Source organism: Myodes glareolus, chromosome 5, assembly GCF_982192425.1.
Source record: "Myodes glareolus chromosome 5, mMyoGla1.1, whole genome shotgun sequence".
Classification (NCBI taxonomy): domain Eukaryota; kingdom Metazoa; phylum Chordata; class Mammalia; order Rodentia; family Cricetidae; genus Myodes; species Myodes glareolus.
The window spans coordinates 8,034,556-8,054,822 of NC_142030.1; the positions used below are offsets into that span (position 1 = coordinate 8,034,556).

The window sequence follows — 20,267 nt, forward strand, 5'->3', positions numbered from 1 at the left end:
AGGATGAATCTGCCATCACCAATGACAAGGTTTGAACTTATAGCAAAGGACTGTGGGTTTCTTCCTAATGAAAGACATGCCTGTTTACTTACACAAAGCCACTTAAACCACAACAGAATAAAAATTAAAAAAAATGGCCTAAAAACAAAACAAAACAAAAACAAATAAGAAAAAGAAAAGAAAAACATCTGGGCAGCTTTCTTCTTGTATCCCTTGATTACCAAAGATGCCAGCATCCACTTCTTGTATCCCTTGAGTAACAAATATGCCAGCATCCACTTCTTGTATCCCTTGAGTAACAATGATGCCAGCATCCACTTCTTGTATCCCTTGAGTAACAATGATGCCAGCATCCACTTCTTGTATCTTTTGAGTAACAAAGATGCCAGCATCCACTTCTTGTATCCCTTGAATACCAAGGATGCAAGCGTCCTCTTCTTGGATTCCTTGAGTACTAAGGATGCCAACATCCCCTCTGACATCCCTAGAAACCCAAACAGCGCCAGTGTGTAGGGGGTGACAGTGTTATGTGCAGTGTAGCACACAGGTAACACTTGGCTCTGCTCCAGGGCCACATCCTACATTCATCTTGGAGTATAGTTTCATGTTATTCCAGCAGGTATCCCTGGAACACAGTAATCCATTTTCTACAGTGGAGCTGTGAGAAAAGCTGCCTGGGCCTGTGTCATGGTTTGTTAGACGTCCATGATCATATTATCTCATGGCGGACCTGACACTTTTATTCAGTTTACTGTATGTTCTATGTACAGGCAACTTATTTCCTTTGCCAGGGCTGCTGACAACCTTTTCCACACTATATTAATCTTGTTTACTGACTTTATCTTGGTACAAATATCAGAAAACTGGACTTTTTATCTCACAGAGAAAAACTAAGAAGCATGTTGACAGAGCAGGAGCTATTTCGGGGCTAAAATTGCTTGTTTACCTGAAGCTACATTTACGGGAAAAATGTTTAAGTCTTGCTCCAGCTTGAAATACATAATCTGAAATATAATAAATGAAGAAATTTCATGTAAACCCATGTGACAAATTGCCTGATGAAAACAATACAGGGAAATATAATAAAACAGAACTTCTAACGAGTTTATACCACAATACAAATGTAAGCTTTCAATCCAGTCAGAAATAATCTGACTGGATATTTTTCAGGAATTGGACACATCTTAAAAACTACAAGCTCACTTCGACTGCAGCATATAATTCAAAGAAGATTTGAAGAATCAAATGGGGACATTTAAATAACTTTACATGTATTTTTACATGGTAATGGCCTTGGAGAAACACAAATGATTTTCTTCGGGTCCTTCCTAATGCTGCGACCCTTAATACAGTTCGTCGTGCTGTGGTGACACCCAACCATAAAATTATTTCATTACTACTTCATAGCCGTAATTTTGTTCATTATGAATCTTAATGTAAATATCTGATATACAGGATATCTGATATGTGACTCCTTTTGACCCACAGGTTGACAACCATTCATTCACTTGAAGTATCCCTGCTGTTCTTTGTGAGTATCACACTTCAGAGTTCAATGTAGCTACAAGTAGAACCCTTACTCCAAATCTGAGCATGAAATCTGCAATAAAGAATTCCTCCATGGAAAGCAGGACTGTACTCAAGTCTGAGAGTATTTCAAACTTTCAAAATATTTAAATGATTATTAACATGACACATCAAGATATTATTAACCTTTCAGAAACATATTTAAAGAATTATAAACATTTATAGCTGTTCTATAATTAATCCAGGGTCTATAATATTTATAAAAACAAACTGAAAAGAGGCTGGAGAGATGGCTAAGTGGTTAAAGCAATTGTTGCTCTTGCCAAGGACTTGAGTTTTATTTCCCAGTACCTACATGGTGGCTCACAACCACCTCCAGTTCCAGAGATCTGATGCCCTCCTCTGGCCTCTGGACACACCTGCTACACATACATACACTCATGTACACACATATACAATAAAATAACCTCAAAATCTAGATGAAAAAGAAAATCTGGAGGTATAGGTCAGTGGTACATCCCCGTCCTTGTCCCTGAAAAAATTTCCAAAATCAGATCATATAGTGATTATTTAATTCCAGGGAAATTTTAGAAAGAAATCATAAACTATTTTTTAGACATAGCTCTTTAAATAGCCAAATCAAATATTCATACAGTCAAGGATATTTTTGGATTTGTTTAAGACTGGGTCTCATGATAGCCCTGGCTAGAGTTAAAACTATGTACACCAGACTGACTTTGAACCCAGAGATTTTCCTATTTCTGCATAAAGGTGTGTGCCACCATGTCCATTCAGATCGTCAAGTTTATTAGTATCAAAACTTTTACCTCATATGACTAGGGGGAGAAGAGGTACTTTGCTTTTCGCACAAAAGTACTTACATAATACAGAGTTCTTGTGAGTCCTAAAACTCAGAGGTTAACATTTATTTAATTAGTCAGTGTTAGTAATAATGATTCCAGATATCATACGGCATGCCCTAAATCCTGAGGGTTCAGTTGCTCAATAATACTAGATTGGTAGTGAGGGTAGTTCTAATGTTTGCTTACATCATTTGTGCTTCTACAAATTAAAACAAAACCCACAGCCAGAAAGAGATGGTTTCTATATAATGTAACTTTTCGGTTGTGATTTCAGCTTTTGTTGCTGTTGTTTGCAGCTATGTTATTGATCTCAGAAAACACTGTAGTAGTGAGAGATGAACATGTGGCCACAACTGTAAGGTAACAACTGCTGAAAGAATGTGGGGAGCACCGACCCTCTCAGTCTAGCAGACATATCTGGAGCAGCTTTGATCCTCTCCATCATGGCATTTAACATGAGGACTAGTTCTTTTCGGAGATGAGCAGAACAGTTGCTTTTTATTTTCCCGTGGCCAAGCCTCCTGCAGGTTCCCATTATAGAGCTGACACACCCTCCCTGAATCAGAAAGTGAGCTGAGACACGGATTGTGAGACTGGGACAGGACTGCCGGGGGTAGATGACACACTGCTCAGGGCGTCTGTGTTAAAAGACTCCCACAAGATGCAGCTCCATCCAGCCAGCAGGACTGGAAACAAGCAGCTTTGTTCTCTCCCTCCAGCAAGCCTTCCCATCAACACTGTGCTTATTTTCAACTGCACTTGAGTTGCCTCTGCACACTATTCTGCCTCAGTGCCCACACTGACAAACACTAACTGTGTCAGGCTGCCATTCAAAAGAGGGCTTTTCAATCTGGTGAGGTCTGGCTAGTCAAAGCCCTGTAGCCTCCAGGCTGAAGAGAGGCAAGGCCTGAACCACCTGCCAGTTTGTCCAGATGCAGCAGTTCCCTCTTTTCCCAGGATAACCATTAATTGGAGGACACTGAGGAGAGAAGCAAGCCTTCAAAGTCAAGCAGGCCCTGTATGAAAGCCTCAACTATGCTCAACTAATGTGTCCATCAAATGTACGTGACAGGTGTCAACAAAAGCCACCCAACAAGGCTAGTTCCAAAATAGGACTTTAAATTTCAGGCATAGGAAGCAAGAGTTGGATGATTGATGGGCAAGGGTATAAAAACAAAGAAACAAACGCAAAAAAGAAGACCACAATACCAACCAATCAACCAATCAACAACAAAAACAGAAGGAAACTGGTCCTGGTTGCTGTGTAGAAACATCGCCCTTTTTAAAAGGCTGAGGAAATAATACTCTATCAAGCCAGTCGGGCAAATGGGTATTACAGCTATACCCGCAGACTCTCCGAGAGTACTTCAGCAGAGCGAGGCACCCATGCCGACACATCTGCCCTCGAAGCTTGGCCACAAGTTAGATGGTGATGAATAACACACTTTATCATGCCACCAACACTCACAATATTACAGACAGGTCACAATTCACAAAGGTACAACTATTTGGGCAGACAGAGATGAAAGAAAGTAAAGAGTATAATTACTTTTAAGGTAACATGCAAAAACGTAAAAATGACTGCAGGACAACTTGTGAACCCCACAAAGGTGTGCATTCGACCGATAACACTAGAGTAAAGGGGAACACACAGCCACCTGGTTTATAAGGAATAAAGCGGGAGGGGGGGGGCTAGCCCCACCAGCAAGGTAACTGTATGCAATTTAAATCCTGCTCCATCCATCTTATCAATTTGCTAAACTTAACTTTCTGAACTACTGCTTTTCACACATCCGTGTTCCCATTCCATAGCTATCCCTGGCTCCACAGCTCAGGGAGAAGGAAGTGAATGTGAGCTCCCTTCAGATGCTGCTCTCTTTATCTGGTCCCCACCTCCTGAGGAAGCTGACTGCATCAGCAGCCACTGACTGCCATACACACAGCAGCACAGTATCAAGGCATGCTGCAGACAACTGAACAATCCCTTAGAAGTAATCTTAGCATTTATACAGAATTATGCTTACACCAATTACATGATAAGCACTACACAGTTTCCATTCAACTGGGTGACTTTTGTTCTCCTATTACCAGAAAAGTCTCCTGTAAGTCTCGAAATACACTCCAAGCATTCCTGTTATTTTCTCCCTTAAGAAGAGGAATAATCAGTGGAATGGAGAGACGGCCCGGTGGCTAGAGGGCTTGTTGCTGCTCAAGAGGACTCAGATTGGTTCCCAGCACACACATGGTGGTGCATGATCAACTGTAACTCCAGATTCAGGGGATCCAATGCCATCCTCTGCCCTTCATGTACACACATGCACACATGCACATATATGTGAAATTCATACATACTGACATATAAATATTTTTTAATGAATGAGAATAATCAGTAAAAAATAGGAGAATTACCTTCCTTTTCTGGGTGTCTATGAAAGTAAAATATGCATTTGCAAAGTGGATCAGGGAAGCTTTCCTGAATGTGAGATATCCAAGAATAGACGGATGCAATAAGAATCCATGGTGTGTGATGGGTGCTTCGGGATGGTCACCACCAAGCAGGAGGTTTAGTTTTAGACAATGTCCTCTAGAAAGAATGTATGTTAAGAATGAAAACAGTCTACTTCTGAGGACAACTGGATCATCTGAGATTTCAAACACTGAATTACTACACCACTAAATTAATACAATAACTTAGTTTTCCGACTAAGAAAATGCCCCAAGGTCTGGGATTTTGTCTATGTGTTGTAGGGGCACACACATGCGTGAGGAGGCTAGAGGACAATCTTGAGTGTTGCACTCGGGGCGCTACCCAAGAAAAGGACCTTAATGGATCTGCAATTAACAAGGCAAGCGCAAGGCATCCTGAAGACTCCACTCACAAACAATGGGACTGGCAGTGTTCCACCACATCCAGCTTTTTTCTACTGGGTTCAAGGGACCAAACCCATGCTTGTGGTCACTTTACTGACAGCTACCTCCCAGACCAAAGTTTGGAATTTTTTCAGCCTGTTAATAGTATGGGAATATATACCAGGATCCCTTCATCTATAATATGTTTAAAATAGCACGCTCACAAGAAGCTTGATTCTATCAGCAGAGCTAGGACTGATGTCACTATTAGAGAAAAGCATCCATAACCTTACTGATCTAAATTAAATGAGTGGCTATGATGATCTCACCCATCACCCAGGACGAAAGGTTTACCACTGGAACACCGTGATTCACTATGAAGAGATTAAACCCTTTAGAAAGCATTAATTAAGAATCAGCAAACTAATAAAAATGTGAAAACCTTTGAAGTAGAAAACAGACAGACACAGGCAAGTAGTCATGCAACCAGTCAACAGACCATGAGCAGCTCTCAAAAGGGAGCAAAGGACTTCTGGGTTCCACAAGTTCTAAGAGGACCTGGGAAGGGGGTACATATAAACCCACCAATCAGGAGGCAGAGAGAAATGAGGTAGGCAAGGATTAAAAGGCAGAGCTCTGGACTCTTTTTCTTACACACCTTACTGACTGCATTCTTCTTTGTGTCTTGTTGAGAGCTTCCTCATGAGCGGGCCAGAACCGAGGAACCCTTCTATCACAGTAATTGTATGAGACACCAAGAATTAAAACAGCAACACTCTTATTGTTACTAATGACAATGACATTCCCATACTTTACATATAGTTCTTGCCTCTTTTATAGGACATTTCATAAATAAGGGGCCTCAAAAGAAAAAGGGCATTCTGAGATGACACACAGAGAAATGAATACCTGCTGAGGTCAGGGCACATAATCTAGACCAGAACCTGGCCAAGGATGGATTGAATGATGGTGATCTGCTAACCACTGAGCACTTTTCTCCTGCAGGGAGACAACCCAGGAAAGCAAGTTTCCTCAAGTGGGGTTCCCACAGAAGATGGCACTCTGGATCACAAACACTCGTGAAAACTTTCAGCCCAGAAGATAAACCCAAGCACAGGAAGGGATCTCCCTACAAATCCTCAGGCACATGTGAAGCAAGAGGGGCTTGGCAGCTCCAGTAGAGATGCTGGCACATACACCAGGCCGTCACTGACAGCAAATAGGACAACTTTTATCAGTTGTGCTGAGTATAAAGACTCTGGGATGAGAATATTAGGGGAAACTCGGAAAAAATTAGAGCATGTACTGTTTGGTTTGTTTTCTCCTTTTTCAAAACCAAGTATAAATCTAAATGCAAAAAAAAATGTGTCTTTAAAAAAAACAGAACTAGGGAAAAATAAATTACATAAAATTATGAGCTTTCTTTTCACTTATGATTGGTAGTCTGGAGGGAACTGGGGACTGCAGAGCCCCAGCCTCCCAGTGAGCACTAGATGAATACACAGGCTTCAACTTTGAAGTCATCGGAGCACATTTTCAACAAATAAAGACATGTTTTTCTAAGAGCTGTCAAAACAAAAAAAGTTACCCTAAATCTATAATGATTTATAAATAATTATATATATATATATATATACATATATATATACACACACAAAAAAAAATCTGCCTGTCTATCTGTCTATCTATCTGCACACAAATACACTGACATGTGACTAAACTACATGATGTAATAATTTCAAATCCCCACTGCACACAGTTTTTTCCAGTTAATATGCAGTCTGTATGAACTGGGAATTTAGAATATTAATCATTATAATGACTAAGTGCAGAGATTCAAGCTTCTGGTATGATTACAAACAGCCTATATTTCTATTACTGATAGCAATTACTCACCTTAGTGAGCTGCATCACGCATATGTAAGAGGACAGTGGTAACTGCTCTCATACTGGTTTATGATAGTTTTTTTCTCAGTGACTATCTCAACTTTAAGCAGCTCTGAATGATGCTCAACAGAGCTATGATGAAATTTCAGTTTCTATTCGGTTTCAGCAAGCTATGAGTGGCCTCTACTGGCTGACCAGGGACTTCTGAAATCCTTCCCGTACACAACTTGCCAAATTATGAGTTTCAAGAAGGAGAAGACAACATATGCTAAAATAGACGCTGTAAATGGCACCGTGCTTATGAGTAGATGCAGATGGACCAGAGATATGTCCTCTGGATGGAACGACACTTTAAGATTTCATAAAATTCTGCAAGCTTAAATTATACTGAGAGTTTACACATTCCTCCCAAACTGAAATTTACATGCCATATTCGCTTGCTTATTCAATCAAATCAAAGCAATTCACACATAGTTTTAAAAATAAATGATTTTTATGAGTCATTTTTTAAAACATACACACACGAAGGAAACTTATCTGCTCAAAATACTGTGTGCGTTTAAGTCTTACGAAATTATCTTTTAGGCACATACCAAGAAACACAAAACTTAAATTCTTCTCCAACATTTTCAGTTTAAAAAGAATGGTTTGACATTTTGTGCAATGGTTTATAAAAATACTGTGCTAGAGGGCTGGAGAGACGGCTCAGCAGCCTAAAGCATTTGTCGCTCTTGCAGAGGACCTGGGTTCCATCCCCAGCACTCAACGCAGCTTCTTGCTGCGTTGCCTGTCAGTCCAATCCAGGGATTCTCTTATGGCCTCTGAGGGCACCAGACAAGCACAATCATGAATGTAAATACTCATAAACATGAATACATGAATCAAAAATAAATTTTTAAATACATACCCAATGTTAGAAACACAGTAATACAAAAGGAAAATATAAAAGCATTATTACCATGCTTATGTTTGGGTCAACTTATTTTTTTTTTCAAAACTTACTAGCAATTAAGAAAAGGCAAATGGGGCTGGCCCAGAGTCTTTCTGAAAAGCCATTGACAATGACACTGGGACTTGTTTCCTCTGCATATACTGGATTTTGCGGATCCAGTCTGTCTGGACACTCACCTTCCTGGACCTGGAGGGAGTGGGGAGGAACTTGAACTTCCCACAGGGCAGGAAACCCTGACTGCTCTTAGGGATGGAGAGGGAGGAGGAGAGGGAGTGGGGGGAGTGGGAAGGTGGTGGGAGGAGGGGCGGAAATGGAAACTTTTATAATTTAATAAAATTACTTTCAAAAAAAAGAAAGAAAAGAAAAGGCTAAACACAAATTTAATGCATGGGGAGATGCTTAGTCTTACTGCAATTTGATATGCCATGTTTTATTGATACTCATAAGAGTCCTGTCCTTTCCTGGATGGAGAGGGAAGAGGAGGGGATTGGGAGTGTTGGATGGGAGAAATGGGGGAGAGGGACTGGAAGGGGAGGATGAAGAGGCTGTGGCTGGGATATAAGATAGACAAATTTTTTAAAAAGAGCTAAATTATTTTTTAATTAATTACTTATGTGTATAGATGTTTTACCTGCATGCATGTCTACGCACTATGTATGTGCCTAGTGCCAGGAGAGCCAGAAGAGGGTGTCAGATCCCCTGGAACTTGAGTTACAGACAGCCGTGAACTTCCATGTTGGTACTGAAAATTGAGCCCAGGTCTTCTGGAAGATAAGCCAGTGTTCTAAAACTCTGAGCCATCTCTGCAGCCTCAAAACGGTTAAATTCTTACTAGACTATTAGTAGTAGGAAACATTAACTTGGAATCTCAGATGAAAATAAACATGCTTCCAGTTTTGACAGCTTTGCTATCTGTCTACCTGCTATGCCCCATACATATATACATACACATAAATACATATATATCTTTCTGAGCTTTGATTGTGCTCATCAGTTTCCTATATGTCTCTCAGGCATAAGAGAACTATTTACCAATTTAAACATAAACTATATTGTTTAAATGAGTACACTGTCAAACACACATAATGATGTCAAAGACTAGCTATATTTATTTTTAAAGTTATGGTTTTCATGTCACAATATTCCAGTATATTCCAACCCTCACTTCAAAATTCAGTCCCATTATCTTACCAGCTCAGAAGTGTTCACAGGGTTACCTGGCTGACACTTAGGATAACCTTCCATCTCACTAGATTCCACTGGGATATGACACAATGACCCTCTGTAAGCCCTGGTTATTAGCTTCAAATATACAGCACAGACTGCAGCTCACAAAAAGTATTTGTATACAGAAATTCTATTATCTCTTTGGATAATAAAAACCTTCTTTAAAATAACATTCAACTACCACAAAGCATTTGAATAAATAAAAATTAAAATGTTTCATTTCCTTCCTGACACAACTGTATTGAAAGTCTTATATGTATGTGTGTGTACATACAAATATACACATATATGTGTGTGGTTTTCAACACAGTTTTATTTATATATAAATTATATATATATATATAAAAACACAGAATGCAAAAAAGAATCTTGTCCTTATGAATTCATATGTACAGTCTATTATATAAAGGGTAGGATTTATAAAACAAAAGTGACAGCCAATAGTTTTCTAGGGAGAGCTTGGAACACGTGAAACTTTTTTTCTACATATGTGTGTCTCATATATATATATATATATATATATATATATATATATATATATGAAGAGCCTGGTACATGTGAAACTTTTTTCATATATGTATATGTATTTGGTTATAGAAGAGGACAGAGGGCTACTTTTGAGGGTAGAGACTAAGCACACATCTAAGGACATAACAAATTATTAAAATAGCTTTTTGGATCAAAATTCTATTTGTGCATTAAATATTATTTTATCTAAGAATCTAAGGCAACTAGAAGACTTTCATGTGCTTAGGTAAAAATTATTTCTATACTCAAGAACCATATGAGCAATATCACCAGTTCAGTAGCCAATGTTATGTTCCACACACACAGGAAAGACATCACTTCATCATCTGCTACCCACTCACATTTCTGGAGCACATCGTGTGCTCTTCCCTTCGTGGGAAGGTAGTCAGTTTTGTTACTTCCCTACAAGGGCAACGGTGTCGTGTGGAATATTAAATCAATGAGAAAAGGATACAGCTGCTCTTGATACTTAAGAGATGGTTTCTAAGAATCTCAAGAATACATTCACAGTAAGTCATAAGGAAAACACAGATTGTATTTGCATCTTTAAGTAAGTATACATTTAGCAAAGAAAACAATTAAAAATAGTATACGCTGCAGGCTGCTGGGCTGAAGCAAACATCAGTGCTGTGATGCGGGCCAGTCTGGAAACTTGCACTGTCACAGACCTTAAACTTTCCATAACTAAAATGTACAGCTTTGGCCTGAGAGGGGAGGGAAAAGGTCACAAGTACAAACCCATGCAACGTACTCTTCAAGACCTAAATGAGGCAATGGGTGAATTATCAAAGAAGCTGAGTTTGGTGACTAGACAGTGAAATTACGGGCTTAGTATATCACATACCTAGGGAATCCCAAGAAAAATCCCCAGGATAACCTGAAACTTTTAACACCTTTCAGCCAATGTCTATCTCAAGGAAAGAGTCACATGGTCACAAACTCATGCCTCTAGAATACTCTATGGTAGACTGATGTTTAAGTTGATACAGGTAAACAATCTATTTCAACTCGAGCTGCAGTCAGGAAGCTGGAGGTAGTCATGTGTGAGCAGCATGTGGAGCTGGAGAACTGTGCCTGAGAAAGGATGTAAGTGGCACTTGTTCAGTCGTGTGCGCCAATTTTAACTAGGAGTGAAAGACGGACTGAGCCAAAGGTTGTCTAAGACCCGTTTCTTCACCTGAACCAATCACACCATCTAATGATGCCTTCCAAGAATCAGGGCAGAAACCAAGCCTTCTGTTTCCAGCAGCTGTCATTTGGTGTCCTGCTGCTTGCACCAAGTTCAATACTTAATTGACAATAAGAAAGTCTGCTATACCTTCCATCTTAGAACACTTGCCATTCAACTGCTCAGTTCCCACCAGCGAGAAGGGAGAGAAAGAAACACCATTCTCTGCACCTAGAACTATGCTGGGCACCATGGAAGAATCTAAAGAACCATGTAATACAAATTCTGTTGGCTCAGCATTCGCAAACTTAAAATACAGGAAATCAGCAGTGACCCACTGACTACCAAGCCAGACACACTACCAGAGGATTTCTGATAAAGCCCAAGCTGAGAAATGCTTGGCTTTGTTTGGTTTTGGTTCTTGTTTGTTTTAATTAACAAAGAATCCAAGAGAGATGAGTTGAATTTTAGGTGCTGGAAGACTATAAATGTGAACTACAGACACAGAAGCTGTAGATTATAAATCAGAAAGCAACACTTACGAGGAAGCCATGGGAAACACACTAAATAAATACTGAAGGCTCAGAAGTCTAAAACTATTGTTCATCCTACAAATGATTTATGTTCACTTCTTTCAAAGCTAAGCTGAAATGCATGCCACCTGGTTGATACTGCCATACTCCATTACAGTTAGCCAAAGTCAAAACTAAAAAGGAAAATAGGTTTTTCATATATTAAGTTTGCATACTTCAGTCTTCAATAAACCTCACTCCCAGCTGCTTTCTGGCTCCTCCATTCAGAACCCTGAGCTGTGAAATCCAGGTTCTTCTCACACAACACTACAGGAAATCCCTTTTCTGTCTGTCTGTCCTGGCTCCTGTGACTCATGGAGAACTAGGCTGACAGGAGGAGGAAGGCGGAGCCAGCATTCCTAAGTGTCCTCCTATCTCTAATCAAGTGAAGGGGAAGGATCAAGAAGCTTATGGTGCCAAGGGAAGATTCTCTAAGGAGGCACAACTGCAGACATGGCATGGCTCCAGGAGAGGGCCCACACTCGAGACAGCCCCTTGCTGCTGAGAAACAAAAGTAAAAACAGCACACTTGTGGAAGCTAGGAGGACAAGGTTGCTGGTTCCTGAAGGCCTGACTGTGCAAGACACATGATCCTGGAATCTCTACTCCTAATGAGGATTTGAAATGAGCGGTCTTGGAACCTACAAGTGTGGTGTAATAATAGTAAACAGCCGGAACTCATAGGCTACTGTGTTCTAGCACTATTGCTACAAATATTCCTTGTCCTGCTGGTCCCCCTGAACTGGGTTTTCTCCGCACGTCTGTCCTAAACCACTTGGAGATTACTTTATAAATTAACATCTTACACCTTCCTTTCTGAACCATGAAACCAACTTCCATGAATACACTATTCCTGACAATAGTGGCTGATGATGCGGATGCTTGCCAATTAGTGGAAAGGTTACCAGTTTAAATAAATCAAGACTGTCTAATCTACCTCACTGGTCTCTGAGTTGCATGTTTTACAGCTACTTTTCTCTTGGCCAATTATTTGGGTCTGAAAGAAAACTGCTGAGGAGCTGGGCATTGGCTGGAGCAGCAGAAGGAACGCATCATCTCCTCCAGATGTGCTGTGCGCCTTTCCCTGGCATCTACAATAAGCTTTGAAGTCTGAAGTCTGCAGGCAGCAGGAGTACCGTCTCTCTCCACTCTTGACTTCAACTGAGTCTTTCTTACATTACTCACCCAAATGCATCATATGTAATTACATATATGCTCATGTCTTTACAAAATGCCTATTTTTAAAGAGGAATGTACAATCTACCATTTAATGGTCATCAGAGTTTAATATGTTTGTATACACTGAACCATGTCCTAGATCAGTTAGAGGTATAATTACCATGCCCATAAGGTACCCAGCCTTCTGAGGTGGCACCAGTGTTGAGTAACACTCAGGTACTTCACCCTAGTTTCAACACTGCAGCTGTGCACTCTTTAGAAACCTTGTCTTAGCTGTCGTCTGTACAACTACAAACATTCAAACCGAATCTCATAAAATAATAAAGATACAGATTAGGAATTATGAAGAGAATAAACCCCGTAAATGAATTTACCATTTGTTTTAAATAAAGTATTCATAATATTAAAATGCAAGAAGTATAAGACATGCTATAGCCTTTTAAAATACATTCCTGAACAGTTTTACATGTAAGTTGGTGAAAGTTATGGAGAAAAAAGAATATAGAGGAAAGATTGCTGAATTATCTTTCTAAGCAGCATACTGTTGAGAATAATTCACAGAACAAAAATGATGCCATCAAGTGTTGGTATAAACTGCAAATATGATGGGATGTCAAAGCCTCTAAATCTATTGCAGCAGAAGTCACTCATAAGAGAGTTGTACCAGTCAAGCACCACGCAGCTAAGAACCTGGACAGCACTGATTGTCTTCTCAGTTTTCCCATCGTCATCAACTCTTGGCTCCAGAAGCATTAAACCAAACTTGGGACTCTCAGACAGCTTCTGTCGTCTGAAATATGGACACAATGTCTATACAACCTCACTCTGCTGGACTGGGTATAGACACAGAATGACATGTAGTTACAGGCAACTCCAAATTCAGAAACATTGTTCAGCTGTTTTCTGACATCCCAGTGCCTAAGCTGTCACACGTTTAGTAACAAGGCCACTATTACTGATTTCTACAAAGTGAACGCTTCCTAGATGGAAGTACTTTAGGAAGCTCAATGCAAAATATCTATTTTTACTGTTCTCTAAGATTCCAGAAATGAGCACGTTTTCATCAATGAAGCTTACACAGGTTGCAATAACTTACCCTGAGTCTCTCCTGCCCAGCAAGAAGAAGAGTCCCTATTTTAGTGCAGAAACGTGGGGCTCATGGTAATGGGGGCACAGAGATCAACCTGAGCAGACTGGAGGATACCCAGAGAATTAATGAATCACTATCTCCAGATATGTCTGAAAGGACATCTAAGAAAGCTGGCATTAGAGCATGGTCACTTTAAAGGCTGTTTAGAAACGTTGAAAAAGCTGTGGTCTGGGGTGTACAGCATTTGAAAAGCGTCTTAGAAATGGCAGCGATGGGAGATGTGCCAGCAGGTGCAGGCACACCCTGCAAGCATGAGACCTCAGTTGGGATCCCTGCACCTATGTAACCTGGGTCCCGTGCTGTGTACATCTGTAACTCCAGGCTGGGGGACAGAAGGTCCCCTGGAGTATGAGTGACATTCTAGCAAGCACTGTTCAATTTGAAGATCTTATCAACTGCTCTTAGTACTACATTCATTACTAAAAATTGCCCATCTTAGGTTGACCAGGGCCTTAATTGTCCAGTTGCTTTCAATTTGAGACAGTCATATTTCATATTCAAAAGGAAATTCTCCTCTATCTTATTCATTTTTTAGTTTTTGAGAGAGTCTTCTGTTATGAAGACCAAAGTGGTCTTGAATTCATGTTAATCTTCCTGCTTCAGTATTTTGAGTATGTACATGTATCAGCATCCTTGTTTCCTGTTTTGTTCTTTATTTTTATTTATTTTTTGAGGAAAAGTCTTGTTGTTACCTTTTCTAGGCTAGCCTTGAACTTGGAACCTTTCTGTCTCAATTCTCAAGTGCTAGGATTACCTGTCTCTGTGCCAGGACTAAACTCTGTTTTAAACTCCCCGATTTGATCTATCAAACCATGGACAGTCAGTTTTGTTTTTGTTATTAAATGGGATATCTAAAAAAGAGTAAAAGAGATTTTGGTACGTTCTGCACCCATTACCACCTGGACTAAAAAATGCTTATCTCTAAATGTGGATCCTCTTGATGTTTCCCGGCCACAGCATTGCATGTAATGCATGTAATACATTATATAATTTATTACAGCACCAACTGTAAAGAACTAGCTTCTATTCAGTTTAGGGTACAGCAGATGCCAGAAACAAAGCTCAACTTGACACAATGGGACTGGTGCTTGGTGCAGACTTTAGAGCCAGACTGTCTGGTTCCAACCCATGCCGTGCCACACGTTAGCTTTCTTGTCACTCTGCTCACTGCTATCCCCGTACACACGCATAATTGGCAGCAGAGCCTGCTCCTGATGCTGCAGGATGGTTATGTGAGTTATTTATTATATACAAAGTCATTAGGAAAATGCTAACGAGTAGTACAGCCTCTACAAATGCTGGTGTATTAGACACTGTTTTCTATTGCTCTGATAAAGCACCACAAGGAAGGCATCTTATACAAGGGTTTACTTGAGCTTAAGGTTCCAGAGGGTGAGATTTCATGATGGCAGAAAGGGGCTGGTATGGCAGGAGGAGCAAAAGCTGAGAACTCATATCTTGTGGGAGACGCACAAAGCACAGAGAGTGATTGGAAATGCCAGGTCTTTAAAATCTCAGAGTCCCCAACACAAGACTATACCTTCCAAGCCTCCCCCATTCAGCTGCCACAACTGGGGCTAGTATTCAAATGATTGAGACTGGGGGACATCTCACCCAAATCACCCCATTTACTATCAGGGGTAATAATATAATAATAAATAATAATAAATAAATAATAAATAATGATAATTATTTAAATAATGGTAATAAATAATGATATCATTTACTATCATTTACTTGAAGATATCAAGCCTATCTTCTATAGCCTAGCTTCTATAGTCCCAATTTCTTTACCAACTGGCCTGACAACTTCCCTTCCAACCTAATTGTTAGGATGACTTCCTGCTAGGTTTTAGTTCCAACCACTTGATTTAAACACTTCCACACAAGATGTTATCTCAATGTCAAGTACCTACTGTTCAGCTCCAGGAAGGTCAGTGAGCTGACAGCAAGTAAGTCCATCAAGTAGTGAGCTGATTTTCTTAGCTTTGTGTAGGCGTTGACGTTTAAGCCAGAAGTCAAGACTGTCCTCTAATCTACAGTGGATATTAAATTCTTGTTCATAGGGAAACAATATTCTGTGTGTAGGGTGTAGAGGTGTGTGTGACTGCTCATGTATATAGATTTACATTTAAGAAGTGCCTGTGAAAAGCCATCTACTTTTAAGTTTTGAAGCAGGACCTATCAGGCTCACCTGATAGTCAGCAAGCTTCTCTGGCCCAGTTTTTCACATAGGTGCTGGTGACTGAACCTGGAACGTTCTTTGTGACAGTTTATTGACTGAGCTATGTCCCTAGAACCCTAAACATATATTAAAAACAAAATGAAAGAACAACTTCAGGCAGTAAGCCATGATGTCTACCGATTTACACATCTCCCGCTGGAAGCCTTGCTGCCATCCTGTGCTCCACAAACCCTAGACGGCAAACGGCACCCTGGCGTCTGCTCTCCCCACCACATCAACCAGTCCCGAGAGTGTGCTCGCCTCTCCCTCCCCTGAACTCTTCTGTCTCTCCCACCCACACAAGGGATTACAGCCCCTCTCGGCTGAGCCGCTTTGCTTTCAGTTAATTTAAGAATTTATTTTCACTTGTTTCCATTGTTTTCAGCACTGGTCAGCTTTTCTAGTTTCACATGTAAGAAGATTTGTGAATCATCTAAGTTACTACACAGTGGGAAGAAAAAGTCAATTCTTACCTATGTGATGAAGCAGTCTCTCAGTTTTACAGTGTATTCTTTCATTTTTGTTGTGATGGGAGTCTTGCTATGTTTCTTTGGCTGCCCCAACTCCTGAGCTTAAACAGTTTTCCAGCTTCAGCTTCACAAGCAGCTGGAACTAGAGGTATGCACACAACACAGCTTGGGCCAACACCACAGTGACTCTTCCAGAGTAACTGTGCAGTCCAGCCATGAGTCACCTCACGGTGTAGTGTCACCCTAATGACATCCTAGTAGCACCTAATTCTGACCTCACAGGAGTTCTGTAAGGCACACGCATGGATGTTTTCTCAAAACCTCTGCTGGAGCTGCCACTGCCTTCCTCCCAGTTCACATGCATTGCCTCTCATGCTTCCTTCTGGGCTCGCAGCACCTCTGCTACTTCCCATCTATCCACACATGACAAGAAATTTCTGATTTCTTTCTCGAGCAGTTTCCGTTTACATCAGTCCACATTTTGCTTTGACTTTTTTGGAACCTAGTAGTGATTAGGGTGAACACTATATGATTTTGATGTAAACTGCTTACTTTCTACTTTTCAGGAAGTTGCTACTCAGGTGGTAACTACTATGAGTATACTAAATCCTTAATCACTAGCTACAGCTCATAAAAAACTGGAGGTGTATAAGCTACAGTTCATTTTTAATCATCAGACCTCAATTTTTAAATGTAAATAAAATAAAAAAATTCTCTGAAATGTTTTATCAAAAACATTCTATCATGTTTTGCATCTGAAGATTATATCCATATAGATCAGAAATGATAGGTTCCCTTGGTCTTCTTCCTTTTCTCCTAATCCCCACGCCCATCTATCATGCCAGTACTGACAAGCACACATCGTGGATAAGGTAGATGCCTACTCTGCTTTGCCATGGGGCCTGTTTCAATTAAGTTTTCCTACCCAGGTTATTTAAGACAATGTCTGTACATAGTAGTCATTGGAACATTTGTTGAGTTGAAGTTAATTAGCTGACGAGAGTTGAGATGGACAAAGCATAGAAAGGCTAGTTCCTCACACCGACAGCAGGCATTCTTTCAGGGAAAAACCTGATGCTGCCCAAGAATAAAGACATAATGAAGCTTTTATGATAAGGATGGTGGAATGGAAGAGTCTAGTTCATCAAAGTACATCAAGGCACTCAGACACAACACCAATGTGAACTAGATAATGACCAGGTGAAACACTTCATCTGGTAACTACATCCCCCAGTAATCCAACAATTTAGATATTATTGAGAAACTCATATTGACAATGCTGCAAAGATTCCTTCCTTCCAGGATTTCTTGCTGCTAATCAATTTTAGTCAATTTCAAAGAAATTCAGAAGCTTCTCTTACAGATTTCTAAGTAGATTTTACTGACATGCAGGCTACACTCCTCAGGGGTACAAACGTTTATCTTTCAACTGCAGACACTGGGTCTTTCCAGTCTGCATGACAATGATGCACACACAACACCTTTATCACAGCCCCATCTTTCTGGATTAAAACTCATTTTGCCTCATCTGTGTTCACGGAGATCTCAAAAAAGTCTGATCTTTTGTGTCTTTTCCTTCTGGTTAAAATTTCTTTGAAATCAAGATGTCCTGCAAGAATAGTTATTTTAGAACCTAGAAGGAGCTATTAAAATTGTCTCTGCTTTTTAGTGGTTAAAGTGAGACTGGAAAACAGTGAGCTCATGACAAACAAGCTGAAGACACTGTCCCAACACTGAGTGATATCACAGTGGGATCATGACAAACAAGATGGAGACACTGTTCCAACACTGTGTGACATCACAGTGGGCTCATGACAAACAAGCTGGAGACGCTGTCCCAACACTGTGTGACATCAAAAGTAGGCTTATGACAAACAAGCTGGAGACGCTGTCCCAACACTGTGTGACATGCACTTGCAGCTCCATCCAAGTCATGTAGGGTCTGCAAACTCTCACACCATGGGTTAATGTTACTAAAGTGATGTCATGTGGTTTAGTTCAGTTTAGTTTCGTGGCAGAATTTAATTTTATTAGCTCTACAAATTGTTGACTCTATGTCTGTGAATTATGAATGGTCTGAAAAGGGGATGGGGAATGACACAGTGGATAAAGGGCTGGATGTGCGATCAGAAATCTGAGTATACATCCCCAACACCCACATAAACAACAGGTATGGAGGTGCACACTTGCAATCCTAGAGCTGGGAAGGGAGAGGCAGGAGGACACTGGAGCTCAACAGGCAGCCTTGGCCAATGCGCAAGCTCCAGCTCCAGTGAGAAGCAAACTCTCAAAAGCTAAGGTACAGAGCAGCAGAAGGCACCTGATACAGACCTCTGACCTCCACATTCATGCACACACTCTCACCAAAGACAATCCAAAGGGCCATATGTTTTTAGTTATACTTTAGAGACTCTAAGGGAGGAAAATAATATGGTTTGTTGTATTTTCCTAGTTTAAGATGCACACAGGGCAGAGACCTTGTTAATGTCCAGGGTATACTGTAATTGCTTCCCTTCTGCTCAGTGAGTCTTAGTAAACGGGGAATGGGCTTGGCTTCTCCATGGCTGGAGTTAGAAGGCTAATCACCATGAAGAGTGAAGAACTGAACTGTCATTGAGATGGATATTAATCTTAATCCAGAATATGTATTCTCTTTCACTCCAACTACAGGCTCTTAGGGCTACTCTGGGCCAAGTTATGTGCATCACTGCTATAGTAAGCAGGGCTGAGTCCCAACTGCACACTTATGGATGCTCTACACTATCAAAGAGCATTGGTATTTGGGGACAGATCTGTACATGGAAGAGATGACTGTCATTATTGCTCCCTTTGTCCGGTCACTTTCTGGTACTCTGAGTGTTAAGGAAAGGCAGGAAGGTAGATTAATATGGACAAGATTTGCAATTTAGGGATGGGGGTATATTGCATGAGATTAAATTTTGGATTTTGTGTGTTCACAACTGAACAGCTCAGGAGGTGAAAGTTAATTGAATCTAAAATTCTGCACATCAAAGTACTGTTGCAAATACCTTCTTAGTAAATCAAAAAAACAGAACCATGGGAAGTGTGAGTTCAGGTTAATGTATTGTTAACTTCAGAATGGGGAACATACCAGTATCTTCTAAGAACAGGGGATTTCCCTAGAAGGGATGTTGTCTATTTTAGTAAGAAAAGAGTTGCTAACTTTAAACTAGGGAAGCTTTATGTGATTAAAACAATATATATTTGCTGACTTTAATATCAGGAGATTTTATCAACAGGACAGAAATGGACCGAGCACGTTGTATTTGTAAAGGGCAATGTCCACAGTGTTCCCCTGGTACTACACAATGGCAGGTCAAACTTTTGTTCCTCTTGTCCTACAAACAATTTTCGAGCCCACGCTCAATAAATAAATTTGGTCTCAGCAGTCCCAATCAGTGCGGCACAATCCCCTCAGTAGCAGACCTATGATAAATGGACTTATTTTCCCAAATCAAACACTTGAATTTAAATTCAGATGAGTTAATGCAAAGGTCAACATTGTAATCAGTTCTTTTGATCTTTATAGAATTTCTGGAGTAATACATAATAAATCTGAAACAAGGCAATTTGCAGCCCTGTATGTGTGGCTGGCAATAAAAATCGTAAGGACCAGGGCCTTTATGGACTTAGGGAAGGCTTTATTGGT

The 20,267-nt window shown here is 40.3% G+C and overlaps 1 protein-coding gene across 9 annotated transcripts in view; it reads right to left on the reverse strand.

Moving 5' to 3' along the window:
- Positions 1-20,267, reverse strand: part of Gpatch2 (G-patch domain containing 2) — a 210,976-nt gene that overhangs the window by 117,551 nt on the left and 73,158 nt on the right. The gene's annotated exons all lie outside the window — the stretch shown is intronic.